At 42.9% G+C, this 17,938-nt stretch overlaps 7 non-coding genes and 2 pseudogenes across 7 annotated transcripts; all 9 read right to left on the reverse strand.

Annotated features, from left to right (window-relative positions):
- Window positions 1-698: 698 nt before the first annotated feature.
- Window positions 699-891, reverse strand: LOC138654581 (U2 spliceosomal RNA). The gene has a single exon (XR_011316374.1). It is a non-coding gene; the product is annotated as a U2 spliceosomal RNA (small nuclear RNA).
- Window positions 892-1,849: 958 nt separating this feature from the next.
- LOC138654598 (U2 spliceosomal RNA) lies at window positions 1,850-2,042 on the reverse strand. Its single transcript, XR_011316387.1, has one exon. It is a non-coding gene; the product is annotated as a U2 spliceosomal RNA (small nuclear RNA).
- Window positions 2,043-2,994: 952 nt separating this feature from the next.
- On the reverse strand, window positions 2,995-3,195 carry LOC138654632 (U2 spliceosomal RNA; annotated as a pseudogene).
- A 6,164-nt stretch (window positions 3,196-9,359) lies between these two features.
- On the reverse strand, window positions 9,360-9,552 carry LOC138654610 (U2 spliceosomal RNA). Its single transcript, XR_011316399.1, has one exon. It is a non-coding gene; the product is annotated as a U2 spliceosomal RNA (small nuclear RNA).
- Window positions 9,553-10,521: 969 nt separating this feature from the next.
- Window positions 10,522-10,714, reverse strand: LOC138654621 (U2 spliceosomal RNA). The gene has a single exon (XR_011316410.1). It is a non-coding gene; the product is annotated as a U2 spliceosomal RNA (small nuclear RNA).
- Window positions 10,715-11,683: 969 nt separating this feature from the next.
- LOC138654633 (U2 spliceosomal RNA) lies at window positions 11,684-11,876 on the reverse strand. The gene has a single exon (XR_011316420.1). It is a non-coding gene; the product is annotated as a U2 spliceosomal RNA (small nuclear RNA).
- Window positions 11,877-12,845: 969 nt separating this feature from the next.
- On the reverse strand, window positions 12,846-13,038 carry LOC138654587 (U2 spliceosomal RNA). Its single transcript, XR_011316377.1, has one exon. It is a non-coding gene; the product is annotated as a U2 spliceosomal RNA (small nuclear RNA).
- Window positions 13,039-14,007: 969 nt separating this feature from the next.
- On the reverse strand, window positions 14,008-14,200 carry LOC138654588 (U2 spliceosomal RNA). The gene has a single exon (XR_011316378.1). It is a non-coding gene; the product is annotated as a U2 spliceosomal RNA (small nuclear RNA).
- Window positions 14,201-15,169: 969 nt separating this feature from the next.
- On the reverse strand, window positions 15,170-15,386 carry LOC138654582 (U2 spliceosomal RNA; annotated as a pseudogene).
- Window positions 15,387-17,938: the final 2,552 nt, after the last annotated feature.

Consider the following 17,938-nt stretch of genomic DNA (forward strand, 5'->3'; position numbering starts at 1 on the left):
AAGGTTCCGTGCTAAGATTCTATCGACTGCAGGCAGCGCACCTGGTTGGTCAAAAGCATTAGAATACTCCTCACACAGGTGTATCTACAAGACACAAGACTAGCAGATTCGAGATCAGCACAGACACCAGTTTTCCTTTTTTTCAAATACCTATCATACACCGCATTTCAAAGTCGGTGGTCCACAAGAGGTAAACAATGTCTTCCAAAAGAATTCATGATCGGTGGTCACAAATGTGGTATGTATGGCAGAACTACTCATTGGATGCTTCAATTTAAATACCAAGTGCTGACAGCAGGCAGGGGCCTAATTCTGTAGATGGCACAGTATATTTGCTACACTGTAAGAAAGGCCTAATTCAGGCCTACATCTTAACACACTGTGGCAGCAACCAGGAAAGACTGAAAATTGATTGCCTGATTGATTGATTGATTGCCTATTGAATGCAATGCAATGCTTGACATACATACATACATACATACATACATACATACATACATACATACAGAGGTGAAAGCAAGGCACACAAAATGTTGCAATTAGGCAAGTGAAATCGAGCAGCATGCTACATTTGGCAGCCAGCGGCATGTGAAATGTGCTTCCTTAACAACCCTGAAATAAATTCCCATCTAGGGTTCCAAGACAACTTACTGTGCTGATTAATTTCCATTCAATCTGTTTTAGAAACCGGATCAGAGAAGGAGTGCACTGTTCCCGGAGAGACTGCAATAGCGGGTCAATGCGTGGAGTGGACAGAGCAAGCTCCATTTCCAGCTCCCTGTTCCAAAAAGCCATTTAATATATGGTCCCCACATGGGGGACGTATCAGATATTAAACTGATAAGAACAGATACTACACTTGATCTTAGCCATAGGAGGCCGAGAAGCGATGGCCTGAAATGGTTGGCCATTTCAGACGCACCCAGGCCTACAACCGACACCCATTGTGGAGACCTAGCCAAAGATTGCCGCAAGGAAGACATTTTCAGAAACTCTGGATGCATTCTCAATGACAGTTCGGGTGTGCTTGGGTTTTGGTCGGTTGTTTGGCTGTGTGTGTCTGTGTGTGCTCGTTGAAGCTGCGCCCAACGCGTTTTGAATCTGCATAACTCTGCCCACTTTGACACACCCACCATCCCCATTGTGACTGCAGGTGAAGGTTCCGTGCTAAGATTCTATCGACTGCAGGCAGCGCACCTGGTTGGTCAAAAGCATTAGAATACTCCTCACACAGGTGTATCTACAAGACACAAGACTAGCAGATTCGAGATCAGCACAGACACCAGTTTTCCTTTTTTTCAAATACCTATCATACACCGCATTTCAAAGTCGGTGGTCCACAAGAGGTAAACAATGTCTTCCAAAAGAATTCATGATCGGTGGTCACAAATGTGGTATGTATGGCAGAACTACTCATTGGATGCTTCAATTTAAATACCAAGTGCTGACAGCAGGCAGGGGCCTAATTCTGTAGATGGCACAGTATATTTGCTACACTGTAAGAAAGGCCTAATTCAGGCCTACAATCTTAACACACCTGTGGCAGCAACCAGGAAAGACTGAAAATTGATTGCCTGATTGATTGATTGATTGCCTATTGAATGCAATGCAATGCTTGACATACATACATACATACATACATACATACATACATACAGAGGTGAAAGCAAGGCACACAAAATGTTGCAATTAGGCAAGTGAAATCGAGCAGCATGCTACATTTGGCAGCCAGCGGCATGTGAAATGTGCTTCCTTAACAACCCTGAAATAAATTCCCATCTAGGGTTCCAAGACAACTTACTGTGCTGATTAATTTCCATTCAATCTGTTTTTAGAAACCGGATCAGAGAAGGAGTGCACTGTTCCCGGAGAGACTGCAATAGCGGGTCAATGCGTGGAGTGGACAGAGCAAGCTCCATTTCCAGCTCCCTGTTCCAAAAAGCCATTTAATATATGGTCCCCACATGGGGGACGTATCAGATATTAAACTGATAAGAACAGATACTACACTTGATCTTAGCCATAGGAGGCCGAGAAGCGATGGCCTGAAATGGTTGGCCATTTCAGACGCACCCAGGCCTACAACCGACACCCATTGTGGAGACCTAGCCAAAGATTGCCGCAAGGAAGACATTTTCAGAAACTCTGGATGCATTCTCAATGACAGTTCGGGTGTGCTTGGGTTTTGGTCGGTTGTTTGGCTGTGTGTGTCTGTGTGTGCTCGTTGAAGCTGCGCCAACGCGTTTTGAATCTGCATAACTCTGCCCACTTTGACACACCCACCATCCCCATTGTGACTGCAGGTGAAGGTTCCGTGCTAAGATTCTATCGACTGCAGGCAGCGCACCTGGTTGGTCAAAAGCATTAGAATACTCCTCACACAGGTGTATCTACAAGACACAAGACTAGCAGATTCGAGATCAGCACAGACACCAGTTTTCCTTTTTTTCAAATACCTATCATACACCGCATTTCAAAGTCGGTGGTCCACAAGAGGTAAACAATGTCTTCCAAAAGAATTCATGATCGGTGGTCACAAATGTGGTATGTATGGCAGAACTACTCATTGGATGCTTCAATTTAAATACCAAGTGCTGACAGCAGGCAGGGGCCTAATTCTGTAGATGGCACAGTATATTTGCTACACTGTAAGAAAGGCCTAATTCAGGCCTACATCTTAACACACCTGTGGCAGCAACCAGGAAAGACTGAAAATTGATTGCCTGATTGATTGATTGATTGCCTATTGAATGCAATGCAATGCTTGACATACATACATACATACATACATACATACATACAGAGGTGAAAGCAAGGCACACAAAATGTTGCAATTAGGCAAGTGAAATCGAGCAGCATGCTACATTTGGCAGCCAGCGGCATGTGAAATGTGCTTCCTTAACAACCCTGAAATAAATTCCCATCTAGGGTTCCAAGACAACTTACTGTGCTGATTAATTTCCATTCAATCTGTTTTTAGAAACCGGATCAGAGAAGGAGTGCACTGTTCCCGGAGAGACTGCAATAGCGGGTCAATGCGTGGAGTGGACAGAGCAAGCTCCATTTCCAGCTCCCTGTTCCAAAAAGCCATTTAATATATGGTCCCCACATGGGGGACGTATCAGATATTAAACTGATAAGAACAGATAAGGTTTCAACAAAATTTTATTTAGTCATAAGACATAGAACAACAAGAAAAAATGAAACCTTTTGTGCAAAAGAAACATAAACAATTACAATAATAAAATACAACAACATGAAACAACTTAATATAAAACAGTATTCCACATATAAAAACACCATCTACGATTCGCTTCCTTCTTCCCCACATCTTTAACATCCTTTAAGAAATAAATAAACATTTCACTAAAAGCCAATTTAATACAATCATTTACAGAGATAAAATCACGGTTAAAAAGTAAAATGTTTCTCGCTTTCCAGATTGCATTTTTGGCACAGTTTATTATACACCAGCATACTTTGAACTGGTGTGTAGTGGGGCAATTAAAAAGTCCATATAAAACATACTCATAGCTAAAATCTTTAAGACCACAAACCCATTTTAAAAGTATCCCCAATCTCCCCCAAAGTTCTTGTGCAAAACAGCAGTTCCAGAAAAGGTGCAAAACAGTCTCATCTTCTCGGCAAGAGTCTCTTGGGCACTTTGCCCGCGCCACCAGGCCTCTCCTGTGCTGGAAGTCTCTGGTTGGGAGGCACTGGTGGGCAGCCATCCATGCGATGTCTTTGTGAATGTTGGCCAAGAATTTCCCAAAAACGTTCCTCCACACACGCTTGGATCTACTCCAGGAGAAGTTGCTCACAGGGGACACTCCTTCTTCTCTTCTCAGATGAACCATCAATTTTTTTCTGTCCAGAAGGAGATCGGCATCCAAGTCCTTTAATTTATGAGTCCTTATCACCTTTTCTAAAACAATAAAATGCTTGGGCGGGCATAATAAAATGGGTGCTGATAAACATGGCCTGAACCATTTTTTAAAGATAAAACCGCAAGTATATTTTAAAAACAGACTAAAAGTAGAATTAGTGTTAAAAACTTTAAAACAAAAACAAAAGAAATTTACATATAAATACAAATGCAAGTCAGGGACATCTTTTCCTCCATTTTGTTGTTTCTTGTACATTTCCGTTCGCCTCAGCTTTTCCATTTTTGATCCCCAAATGAACATAAAAATACATCGAGTTAGTTTTTTTAGTATCAACTCAGAAGGAGGATATACCATGGCAACATAAAGCATCATAGGCAATAAAACAGATTTAATAATTAAAATTTTCCCTTCAATCGACAAGCATCTCAAATTCCAGAAGGAGAGCTTTTTCACCATTTTATGCTGTACCTCCTCCCAGCTCACGTGTCCATCATTTTTAGCATCAAATACTATACCCAAAATTTTTACCTCGTCGTGCCTCAATTTTACTGCTGGTAGGTCATTTGTATCCCAGGAACCCAAAATCAAACATTCAGTTTTATTAAAATTCATTTTAAAACCTGAAGCCTGACTAAAAAAATTGGTGCACATTACCACTCTCCGGAGTGAAGCAGGATCTGTACAGATGGCAGTAACATCATCCATGTAGGCAAATACTTTGACTTGGGCCCCTCCTCCACCCGGAATAGGAACCCCTCGGACCACTTTATCTCTCCGGATCATACACAGCAGGGGTTCCATAGCACAAATAAAAAGAATTGGGGATAATGGACACCCCTGCTTCACTCCGGATTCCAACGGGATAAAATCTGTTAAAAAACCATTGACAGAAATTTGAGAAAACACATTATTATATAAAATCATAATACGAGATAAAAACATGTCGGGGATCGCCATTTGTTTTAAAACTTTAAAAAGATACTCATGCGAGACCCTGTCAAACGCCTTTTCAAAGTCCAGCGCCAACAGGGCCAGGCTCTGACTTCTATCCCTAGAGTACCATATTGCATCTCTAATAACATTTAAAATCTCAGCAATATTCCTCCCTGGTACTCCACATACTTGTTCGGGTTGTATCAATTTATTAATCACAGTTTTAAAACGACAAGCAATAATTTTAGCTAAAACTTTATAGTCCATGTTGAGGAGGGTGATAGGCCTCCAATTCCTGAGGTCATCACGAGCGCCCTTTTTCTTATAAATTAAGGACACTATCCCCCTCCTCCATGACTTAGGCAGCTCTGAACACATAAAAACCTCTTTAAAAAGTGCTAAAAGATCCTCCTTTAAAACATCCCAAAAAGTCAAATAAAATTCAACAGGTAGACCATCTGCTCCTGGGGCTTTCCCTTTTGAAAAACTTTTAAAAACACTAAAAAGTTCTTCCATGCTAAGATCTTCTATTAAAAACCCCTGGTCTACAGAACTTAACTTAAAATCCAGGATATTAAGAGCATCTTGTAAAAAAACATTATTTACACTTTTTTTACTAAAAAGGTCTCTATAAAAATTAAAAGCCACCTTCTTCATACCTTCCACAGTTGTTTCTCCATCAAGACAGGTGATCGTCTCCTTTTTCTCCATCACTTTTTTAAAAAAGAAACGTGTACACTTCTCACCTTCTTCTAAATGTTTCACTTTGGAATTAAAAATTATTTCTTTACCTTTTTGATCAAGGCACAATTGTATTTCAGTTTTTAGGCTTGCAATATCATCTTCCACCTCTAGTCCTATCTCTTTAAATTTATGGAGAGTTTGCAGTCTCATATTTAAATTTACATAAATCTGCTTTTTCCGCCGCGCCTTCCTCTTTCCAGCCCTGATAAAAAAAAACCTTATTTTATCTTTGATCACTTCCCACCAGGATAGGATTTTAATATATGGAGGCCTTAACTGTCTCCATTCCTGGTAGGCATTACAGAAGTCTGACCTCACCTGAGGGTCTTCCAGCAAATGGACCCCCAGACGCCACAAACCTCTATTTATCCTCAGCTCTCCTTGATACTCTATCTTTACGCTTAACATTTTATGATCAGAGAATAAATTAGGCATTAAAACAAATTGTACAGGGCTAAAATCCTCAGATAAAAACATAAAATCGATCCTGGAAGCCACTCCCCGACCGGACCATGTAAATCCTGGGTCCGTCGGCGAAAGCGACCTCCAGGCATCGCATAACTTAAAATCAGTCTGCAAGCTATTTAGTAAAAAACACGACTTATCTAACTTACGGATTGGGTCACCCCCTCCTCGGCGCTCATTCACATTCAGGCAATTAAAGTCCCCAGCTACCAAGAGAGGAGATGACCCTACACAGAATACCGGTAGAATTTCAAACAAACGTATACGCTCCTGTTTATCTGGTGGAGCGTACACATTAATGACACGGAAATTAAAATTATTAAAACACAAATGCACTAGGATAGCTCTGCCGGGTACAATCTCAGTAACAGAGGAGATGATGATGTTATTACCTCGGCAGAGCAGACCCACACCAGCAGACTTGTTTTCGTTCGAGCCCGACCATACAGAGGGCCCTAGTTTCCAGTCCTTTTTTATCTCGTTATACCGAATTCCATGCTGCAGACCACACTCCTGTAAAAAACATATATCAAAGTCTAATGTTTCAAAAAAATCAAAAAGAGCAGCCCTGCGGACAGGGCTCTTTAGAGATCTCACATTAAGTGAGAGACACCTCATGGATGGCATTTATGTCATGAGGGAGGAGAGATATCCTCAATGACTTCCATAAACTCCTCAATCACATCTGGCAGTGTGGAAAAAGAGTCAATGTTCTGGGGATCCGAGGAACCCGGTAATGGATACCCAGAAGAGTCCGTGTTCAGCCACATGTCTCCGCTGGGAAAACACACATCCGGAGACTCTGGATTGGCCTCCAGAAGAGTATCCCCTCGCAGCTTCTTTCCAGAAGGCTCAGGCAGCTCACTCGTACAGTCGTCCTCTGTGATAGCTACATGGCCTCTTACTTCCTGGGGGGCCTCCGGATCTGGCACAATGACCTCATCCACACCATCACCTGTAGGAGAAAAAACTGCGGTCTGCTGGCTCGAGTCCCTGGGAATGACTGGGGTCTTCGCCACAGTGCCCCCCACCGCCAACATAGTGGGGGCGCTCTGCTCCAACACACCAGCCTCATTCGAGACCTTCGACACAAGGGTTACCCCCCCAACGGGAGAGTCCCCCTGCTCCAGTCTCTGGGTGGTCCGCCCTCCGCCCTTTTTCCGGGACTTCGACACAGGAGGGCCTCCCTGAGGGCCACCACACTCCTGCTCCGTCCCCACCTTCTCCTCTGCGCCCTTGGCCTTCTCAGCCGCCTCCCCTGCTGTAGGAACAGTGGGACTTGGCTCAGGCCTTACTCCGGTCTCCGGGATACTCAGCTCAGCATGGACCGGGACAATAGCTGGTTCCTGCCTTGGCACGGGTCTCTCAGCCGCCTCTGCATACGTACGGACTTTAGTCCTATGTGGGCATCCTCGGAACATATGTCCAACCTCCCCGCATAGGTTACAAGCCTTCTTTTGAGGGCAATCCTTCATGAAGTGTCCGAATTGACCACAATTGCTGCAGCGGAATGCCCTTCTTTCCACACAATTCCCTTGGGTATGCCCCATCTTGCCACAGTTCCTGCAATACATAGGCATACCTGTGTAGAATAAGTAGCCACGGCTCTTCCCAATGGTGATGGTAGAGGGGGGATGTTCTGTTCCTCCAAAGCCCTCCGGATTTTTCTTCAGCCGCACCAGGAATTTCCGCTTGCCACACCAGAAACCAACGGCGTTTTTAACATTCCCTTGAAAGGTTACTTCATCGCAATAGCGACGCAAACAGGTTAAAATGTCCAGTACTTCCACAAAAGGATTTGGAAAGAAAACAATCATTTGTACCTCCTCTTGGACGAAAAGCAGGGAGAAGACCAGGCCCTCCAGTTCATCAGCAAAGATGTTGTCATTCACCTTTTGGACCAACTGCTGACAACAACCATGGCTCCTAAAGGTAATAGTATAAGTACCTTTCTGCTCATTGTCCTGAAAACAGAAGATGTCCTCTCTGCCGAACTCCAGGATCCCAAGAAGGACGGTGTTGCAAACGTAGCGGATTTCTTTCTCCTTCCGGAATCTCTCCAAGACCTCGATACGGACCGTGTTCCTCATCCGGGGTTCACCCGATGCAAAGGTAAGTGCAGCCGGCATCCTTCCGAGAAAGAACTCCAGCTGTAAACACAAAAAAAGGCTAGCGCCCTTTTAAGGCGATCGCAACTCGTTGCTCCGGACTAATCCTCTCTCCCTATAGCAGCAGGGGGGTGAAGCCCCTCCGAAGAGGAGCGATCCCCCCAGGCCGAGAGAGAGGGTACCGAAAGCACCCGACCTGACTACAATCTCACAGTTAAACTGATCGATCGCAGCCAAAAGGCCGAGAAGCGATGGCCTGAAATGGTTGGCCATTTCAGACGCACCCAGGCCTACAACCGACACCCATTGTGGAGACCGAGCCAAAGATTGCCGCAAGGAAGACATTTTCAGAAACTCTGGATGCATTCTCAATGACAGTTCGGGTGTGCTTGGGTTTTGGTCGGTTGTTTGGCTGTGTGTGTCTGTGTGTGCTCGTTGAAGCTGCGCCCAACGCGTTTTGAATCTGCATAACTCTGCCCACTTTGACACACCCACCATCCCCATTGTGACTGCAGGTGAAGGTTCCGTGCTAAGATTCTATCGACTGCAGGCAGCGCACCTGGTTGGTCAAAAGCATTAGAATACTCCTCACACAGGTGTATCTACAAGACACAAGACTAGCAGATTCGAGATCAGCACAGACACCAGTTTTCCTTTTTTTCAAATACCTATCATACACCGCATTTCAAAGTCGGTGGTCCACAAGAGGTAAACAATGTCTTCCAAAAGAATTCATGATCGGTGGTCACAAATGTGGTATGTATGGCAGAACTACTCATTGGATGCTTCAATTTAAATACCAAGTGCTGACAGCAGGCAGGGGCCTAATTCTGTAGATGGCACAGTATATTTGCTACACTGTAAGAAAGGCCTAATTCAGGCCTACATCTTAACACACCTGTGGCAGCAACCAGGAAAGACTGAAAATTGATTGCCTGATTGATTGATTGATTGCCTATTGAATGCAATGCAATGCTTGACATACATACATACATACATACATACATACATACATACATACATACATACAGAGGTGAAAGCAAGGCACACAAAATGTTGCAATTAGGCAAGTGAAATCGAGCAGCATGCTACATTTGGCAGCCAGCGGCATGTGAAATGTGCTTCCTTAACAACCCTGAAATAAATTCCCATCTAGGGTTCCAAGACAACTTACTGTGCTGATTAATTTCCATTCAATCTGTTTTTAGAAACCGGATCAGAGAAGGAGTGCACTGTTCCCGGAGAGACTGCAATAGCGGGTCAATGCGTGGAGTGGACAGAGCAAGCTCCATTTCCAGCTCCCTGTTCCAAAAAGCCATTTAATATATGGTCCCCACATGGGGGACGTATCAGATATTAAACTGATAAGAACAGATACTACACTTGATCTTAGCCATAGGAGGCCGAGAAGCGATGGCCTGAAATGGTTGGCCATTTCAGACGCACCCAGGCCTACAACCGACACCCATTGTGGAGACCTAGCCAAAGATTGCCGCAAGGAAGACATTTTCAGAAACTCTGGATGCATTCTCAATGACAGTTCGGGTGTGCTTGGGTTTTGGTCGGTTGTTTGGCTGTGTGTGTCTGTGTGTGCTCGTTGAAGCTGCGCCCAACGCGTTTTGAATCTGCATAACTCTGCCCACTTTGACACACCCACCATCCCCATTGTGACTGCAGGTGAAGGTTCCGTGCTAAGATTCTATCGACTGCAGGCAGCGCACCTGGTTGGTCAAAAGCATTAGAATACTCCTCACACAGGTGTATCTACAAGACACAAGACTAGCAGATTCGAGATCAGCACAGACACCAGTTTTCCTTTTTTTCAAATACCTATCATACACCGCATTTCAAAGTCGGTGGTCCACAAGAGGTAAACAATGTCTTCCAAAAGAATTCATGATCGGTGGTCACAAATGTGGTATGTATGGCAGAACTACTCATTGGATGCTTCAATTTAAATACCAAGTGCTGACAGCAGGCAGGGGCCTAATTCTGTAGATGGCACAGTATATTTGCTACACTGTAAGAAAGGCCTAATTCAGGCCTACATCTTAACACACCTGTGGCAGCAACCAGGAAAGACTGAAAATTGATTGCCTGATTGATTGATTGATTGCCTATTGAATGCAATGCAATGCTTGACATACATACATACATACATACATACATACATACATACATACATACATACAGAGGTGAAAGCAAGGCACACAAAATGTTGCAATTAGGCAAGTGAAATCGAGCAGCATGCTACATTTGGCAGCCAGCGGCATGTGAAATGTGCTTCCTTAACAACCCTGAAATAAATTCCCATCTAGGGTTCCAAGACAACTTACTGTGCTGATTAATTTCCATTCAATCTGTTTTTAGAAACCGGATCAGAGAAGGAGTGCACTGTTCCCGGAGAGACTGCAATAGCGGGTCAATGCGTGGAGTGGACAGAGCAAGCTCCATTTCCAGCTCCCTGTTCCAAAAAGCCATTTAATATATGGTCCCCACATGGGGGACGTATCAGATATTAAACTGATAAGAACAGATACTACACTTGATCTTAGCCATAGGAGGCCGAGAAGCGATGGCCTGAAATGGTTGGCCATTTCAGACGCACCCAGGCCTACAACCGACACCCATTGTGGAGACCTAGCCAAAGATTGCCGCAAGGAAGACATTTTCAGAAACTCTGGATGCATTCTCAATGACAGTTCGGGTGTGCTTGGGTTTTGGTCGGTTGTTTGGCTGTGTGTGTCTGTGTGTGCTCGTTGAAGCTGCGCCCAACGCGTTTTGAATCTGCATAACTCTGCCCACTTTGACACACCCACCATCCCCATTGTGACTGCAGGTGAAGGTTCCGTGCTAAGATTCTATCGACTGCAGGCAGCGCACCTGGTTGGTCAAAAGCATTAGAATACTCCTCACACAGGTGTATCTACAAGACACAAGACTAGCAGATTCGAGATCAGCACAGACACCAGTTTTCCTTTTTTTCAAATACCTATCATACACCGCATTTCAAAGTCGGTGGTCCACAAGAGGTAAACAATGTCTTCCAAAAGAATTCATGATCGGTGGTCACAAATGTGGTATGTATGGCAGAACTACTCATTGGATGCTTCAATTTAAATACCAAGTGCTGACAGCAGGCAGGGGCCTAATTCTGTAGATGGCACAGTATATTTGCTACACTGTAAGAAAGGCCTAATTCAGGCCTACATCTTAACACACCTGTGGCAGCAACCAGGAAAGACTGAAAATTGATTGCCTGATTGATTGATTGATTGCCTATTGAATGCAATGCAATGCTTGACATACATACATACATACATACATACATACATACATACATACATACATACAGAGGTGAAAGCAAGGCACACAAAATGTTGCAATTAGGCAAGTGAAATCGAGCAGCATGCTACATTTGGCAGCCAGCGGCATGTGAAATGTGCTTCCTTAACAACCCTGAAATAAATTCCCATCTAGGGTTCCAAGACAACTTACTGTGCTGATTAATTTCCATTCAATCTGTTTTTAGAAACCGGATCAGAGAAGGAGTGCACTGTTCCCGGAGAGACTGCAATAGCGGGTCAATGCGTGGAGTGGACAGAGCAAGCTCCATTTCCAGCTCCCTGTTCCAAAAAGCCATTTAATATATGGTCCCCACATGGGGGACGTATCAGATATTAAACTGATAAGAACAGATACTACACTTGATCTTAGCCATAGGAGGCCGAGAAGCGATGGCCTGAAATGGTTGGCCATTTCAGACGCACCCAGGCCTACAACCGACACCCATTGTGGAGACCTAGCCAAAGATTGCCGCAAGGAAGACATTTTCAGAAACTCTGGATGCATTCTCAATGACAGTTCGGGTGTGCTTGGGTTTTGGTCGGTTGTTTGGCTGTGTGTGTCTGTGTGTGCTCGTTGAAGCTGCGCCCAACGCGTTTTGAATCTGCATAACTCTGCCCACTTTGACACACCCACCATCCCCATTGTGACTGCAGGTGAAGGTTCCGTGCTAAGATTCTATCGACTGCAGGCAGCGCACCTGGTTGGTCAAAAGCATTAGAATACTCCTCACACAGGTGTATCTACAAGACACAAGACTAGCAGATTCGAGATCAGCACAGACACCAGTTTTCCTTTTTTTCAAATACCTATCATACACCGCATTTCAAAGTCGGTGGTCCACAAGAGGTAAACAATGTCTTCCAAAAGAATTCATGATCGGTGGTCACAAATGTGGTATGTATGGCAGAACTACTCATTGGATGCTTCAATTTAAATACCAAGTGCTGACAGCAGGCAGGGGCCTAATTCTGTAGATGGCACAGTATATTTGCTACACTGTAAGAAAGGCCTAATTCAGGCCTACATCTTAACACACCTGTGGCAGCAACCAGGAAAGACTGAAAATTGATTGCCTGATTGATTGATTGATTGCCTATTGAATGCAATGCAATGCTTGACATACATACATACATACATACATACATACATACATACATACATACATACAGAGGTGAAAGCAAGGCACACAAAATGTTGCAATTAGGCAAGTGAAATCGAGCAGCATGCTACATTTGGCAGCCAGCGGCATGTGAAATGTGCTTCCTTAACAACCCTGAAATAAATTCCCATCTAGGGTTCCAAGACAACTTACTGTGCTGATTAATTTCCATTCAATCTGTTTTTAGAAACCGGATCAGAGAAGGAGTGCACTGTTCCCGGAGAGACTGCAATAGCGGGTCAATGCGTGGAGTGGACAGAGCAAGCTCCATTTCCAGCTCCCTGTTCCAAAAAGCCATTTAATATATGGTCCCCACATGGGGGACGTATCAGATATTAAACTGATAAGAACAGATACTACACTTGATCTTAGCCATAGGAGGCCGAGAAGCGATGGCCTGAAATGGTTGGCCATTTCAGACGCACCCAGGCCTACAACCGACACCCATTGTGGAGACCTAGCCAAAGATTGCCGCAAGGAAGACATTTTCAGAAACTCTGGATGCATTCTCAATGACAGTTCGGGTGTGCTTGGGTTTTGGTCGGTTGTTTGGCTGTGTGTGTCTGTGTGTGCTCGTTGAAGCTGCGCCCAACGCGTTTTGAATCTGCATAACTCTGCCCACTTTGACACACCCACCATCCCCATTGTGACTGCAGGTGAAGGTTCCGTGCTAAGATTCTATCGACTGCAGGCAGCGCACCTGGTTGGTCAAAAGCATTAGAATACTCCTCACACAGGTGTATCTACAAGACACAAGACTAGCAGATTCGAGATCAGCACAGACACCAGTTTTCCTTTTTTTCAAATACCTATCATACACCGCATTTCAAAGTCGGTGGTCCACAAGAGGTAAACAATGTCTTCCAAAAGAATTCATGATCGGTGGTCACAAATGTGGTATGTATGGCAGAACTACTCATTGGATGCTTCAATTTAAATACCAAGTGCTGACAGCAGGCAGGGGCCTAATTCTGTAGATGGCACAGTATATTTGCTACACTGTAAGAAAGGCCTAATTCAGGCCTACATCTTAACACACCTGTGGCAGCAACCAGGAAAGACTGAAAATTGATTGCCTGATTGATTGATTGATTGCCTATTGAATGCAATGCAATGCTTGACATACATACATACATACATACATACATACATACATACATACATACATACAGAGGTGAAAGCAAGGCACACAAAATGTTGCAATTAGGCAAGTGAAATCGAGCAGCATGCTACATTTGGCAGCCAGCGGCATGTGAAATGTGCTTCCTTAACAACCCTGAAATAAATTCCCATCTAGGGTTCCAAGACAACTTACTGTGCTGATTAATTTCCATTCAATCTGTTTTTAGAAACCGGATCAGAGAAGGAGTGCACTGTTCCCGGAGAGACTGCAATAGCGGGTCAATGCGTGGAGTGGACAGAGCAAGCTCCATTTCCAGCTCCCTGTTCCAAAAAGCCATTTAATATATGGTCCCCACATGGGGGACGTATCAGATATTAAACTGATAAGAACAGATACTACACTTGATCTTAGCCATAGGAGGCCGAGAAGCGATGGCCTGAAATGGTTGGCCATTTCAGACGCACCCAGGCCTACAACCGACACCCATTGTGGAGACCTAGCCAAAGATTGCCGCAAGGAAGACATTTTCAGAAACTCTGGATGCATTCTCAATGACAGTTCGGGTGTGCTTGGGTTTTGGTCGGTTGTTTGGCTGTGTGTGTCTGTGTGTGCTCGTTGAAGCTGCGCCCAACGCGTTTTGAATCTGCATAACTCTGCCCACTTTGACACACCCACCATCCCCATTGTGACTGCAGGTGAAGGTTCCGTGCTAAGATTCTATCGACTGCAGGCAGCGCACCTGGTTGGTCAAAAGCATTAGAATACTCCTCACACAGGTGTATCTACAAGACACAAGACTAGCAGATTCGAGATCAGCACAGACACCAGTTTTCCTTTTTTTCAAATACCTATCATACACCGCATTTCAAAGTCGGTGGTCCACAAGAGGTAAACAATGTCTTCCAAAAGAATTCATGATCGGTGGTCACAAATGTGGTATGTATGGCAGAACTACTCATTGGATGCTTCAATTTAAATACCAAGTGCTGACAGCAGGCAGGGGCCTAATTCTGTAGATGGCACAGTATATTTGCTACACTGTAAGAAAGGCCTAATTCAGGCCTACATCTTAACACACCTGTGGCAGCAACCAGGAAAGACTGAAAATTGATTGCCTGATTGATTGATTGATTGCCTATTGAATGCAATGCAATGCTTGACATACATACATACATACATACATACATACATACATACATACATACATACAGAGGTGAAAGCAAGGCACACAAAATGTTGCAATTAGGCAAGTGAAATCGAGCAGCATGCTACATTTGGCAGCCAGCGGCATGTGAAATGTGCTTCCTTAACAACCCTGAAATAAATTCCCATCTAGGGTTCCAAGACAACTTACTGTGCTGATTAATTTCCATTCAATCTGTTTTTAGAAACCGGATCAGAGAAGGAGTGCACTGTTCCCGGAGAGACTGCAATAGCGGGTCAATGCGTGGAGTGGACAGAGCAAGCTCCATTTCCAGCTCCCTGTTCCAAAAAGCCATTTAATATATGGTCCCCACATGGGGGACGTATCAGATATTAAACTGATAAGAACAGATTTTTTTTTAACTTGGAAGTACCCACATTTAGGTACACCCGTTTATTAAGGTTTTAAAAGCAATTACAGAAAAAAAAGACGTATGTATACAGTGTATCACATATTTAAAGCATTAATAACATATCAATCAGAATTTTTTTTTTTTTTTTTTCCAATGTTACATGCAGTAAAGACAAGTAATATACAAGCATCGGCCAATAATTCGCATTTATGGTAGCGTTCAAATTATGGTATTCCACTCTTCTACCATCCATTGCTTTGACAATAAAAGATTCTTTTTCTTGTCCAATAAAAAATAAATATACATCTCACTAAAAGCCAATGATAAAACGTCTTTCACAGATAAAACATCATGTTTAAAAAGAAGGATGTTCCTGGCCTTCCATAGAGCTTCTTTGATGGTGCTGATTGTCTTCCATGCGATGATCTTCTTAGTTGCGTTGGGGCATTCCATGCATCCAAACAAAACAGTCTCAAAACTTAAGTCTTTCAAATCAGTTATTTTCTGGAGTAAAGGGAAAAATTTTGTCCATATTTGTCTTGTGAATTGACAAGTCCAAAGAATGTGCAGCACTGTTTCTTCCCTTTGGCAGTCCTCTCTTGGGCACTTGGCGGATCTCACGAGTCCTCTTCGGTGCTGGAATGCCCGGCATGGAAGACAATCATGCACACAGCTCCAGGCCAGGTCCTTCTGGGAATTAAAAAGATACGAGGCATTAACATTTTTCCAAATCTCTAAACACTTAGGATCATTAAAGTTTTCAATCTGCGTCACTTGTTCTTTTCCTTTGAGGCCCTTTAGGATCTTTTTGCTATCCCCTAGGGCCTCTGTGTTTATGCCCTTTAGGTCATATGTGTTAACAATGGTACCTAAGATTTTATAGTTTTCGGGTGTGTTAAAAGCATATGGGGAATTTAAAACTGTTTCAAACCACCCAAGGCGTCTCATAAAAAAACCAATGTTAAAACGTATAAAATATGACCAGTAAGTATTTTTAAAAAGGGAATTAAAACACAGGACAAAGAAACGGATTAAAACAAAAGCTCTAAAATCTGGGAAGTCTTTGCCACCATTACCTTTGGATTTTACCACCAGCTCTCTCTTTAGTTTTTCCATCTTGGAACTCCAATAAAAGGTAAAACAAGCTTTAATTATTTTGTTAAAAATGCCGTTTGGAGGGGGGAAGACCAGGCTTAAATATAATAAAAGCGGCAATATGACCATTTTAATAATTAAAATTTTCCCCTCCATAGTCATTTTCCTCAAATTCCACATACACAGCTTTTGGTTTACCTTCTGAGCCACCATATTCCAGCTTTCAGTGCCTTTATTTTCTTCATTAAAAATAACACCTAAAACTTGAACAGAGTCCCTCTCAGGAACTTGGATATCTGTTAAAACCACCTTGCCAACCTTAAAAATAGAACTTTTATTAAAATTTAATTTAAAACCAGACCCACAGCAGAAAAACTCCACCTGCCTTAAGGCTTTTTGTATGGAAGGAGAATCCCTGCATATTATGGCTACATCATCCATATACCCTGTGACTTTAGCCTCCAGACCCCCTCCACCAGGCAGTGGGATTCCCCGGATTTGTTTATCCCTCCTCAGGGCACATAGCAGGGGTTCAAGAGCACAAATAAATAAAAGTGGGGACAGGGGACAACCCTGCTTAACCCCAGATTTTAAAACAACGTCTTTAGTTTTAAAACCATTTATCACAATTTTGCTTGTGCAGTCTTTATAAAATGCCTTAAGTGACTCTAAAAAACCTTCTGGTATACCCATTTTATTTAAAACATTAAAAAGGAACTCGTGAGATACTCTATCAAAAGCTTTCTCGAAATCAAGGGATAAGACCGCCATTCCACCTCCCCTTGATTTAGTGTCATCAATTATGTCTTTAATTAAATTTAGGTTTTCCCATATGCTTCTCTCTGGTATACCACAGACCTGGTTAGGATGTATTATGTTTCCCACCACTTTTTTGAGTCTGTTTGCACAAATTTTGGCCATTATTTTATAGTCACAGTTTAAAAGGGTTATTGGTCTCCAATTCTTTATGTCTGTTTTGTCCCCTTTTTTATATATAAGGGAAACCTCACCCTTTTTCCAAGAGGTGGGGAGAGTTTTTGTATTAAAAACCTCACTTAAAATATTTAAAAGATCTTCTTGTAAAAGCTCATAAAAACTGGAATAAAATTCTATGGGGATACCGTCTGGCCCGGGGACTTTTCCTGGTTTAAAACTTTTCACTGTTTCAGCCACCTCTTCCTTGCTCAGGTCCTGTAACAAAAAGTTTTGTGACACTGGGTCTAAAATAGTTGTGATTTCTTCCATAGAGCTTTCCATAAAACTATTGTCTATAACTTTTTTATTAAAAAGGTCAGCATAAAATAGGTGGACTTTTTTTAAAATTCCCTCTATTTCATTTTCTCCCTCCAAAGAATTAATAAATACCCTTTTTCCGACCATATTTTTAAAGAAATAACGGGAACAAGTTTCATTCTCTTCTATATGCTTGACTTTTGAGTGAAAGATTAATTGCTTCCCTCTTTGTTCCAAGCATCTTGATATTTCAATTTTGAGATTACAAATATCTTTATCCACATCAA

The sequence above is a fragment of the Ranitomeya imitator genome, unplaced genomic scaffold (assembly GCF_032444005.1).
Source record: "Ranitomeya imitator isolate aRanImi1 unplaced genomic scaffold, aRanImi1.pri SCAFFOLD_450, whole genome shotgun sequence".
In the NCBI taxonomy this organism is placed as follows: Eukaryota; Metazoa; Chordata; class Amphibia; order Anura; family Dendrobatidae; genus Ranitomeya; species Ranitomeya imitator.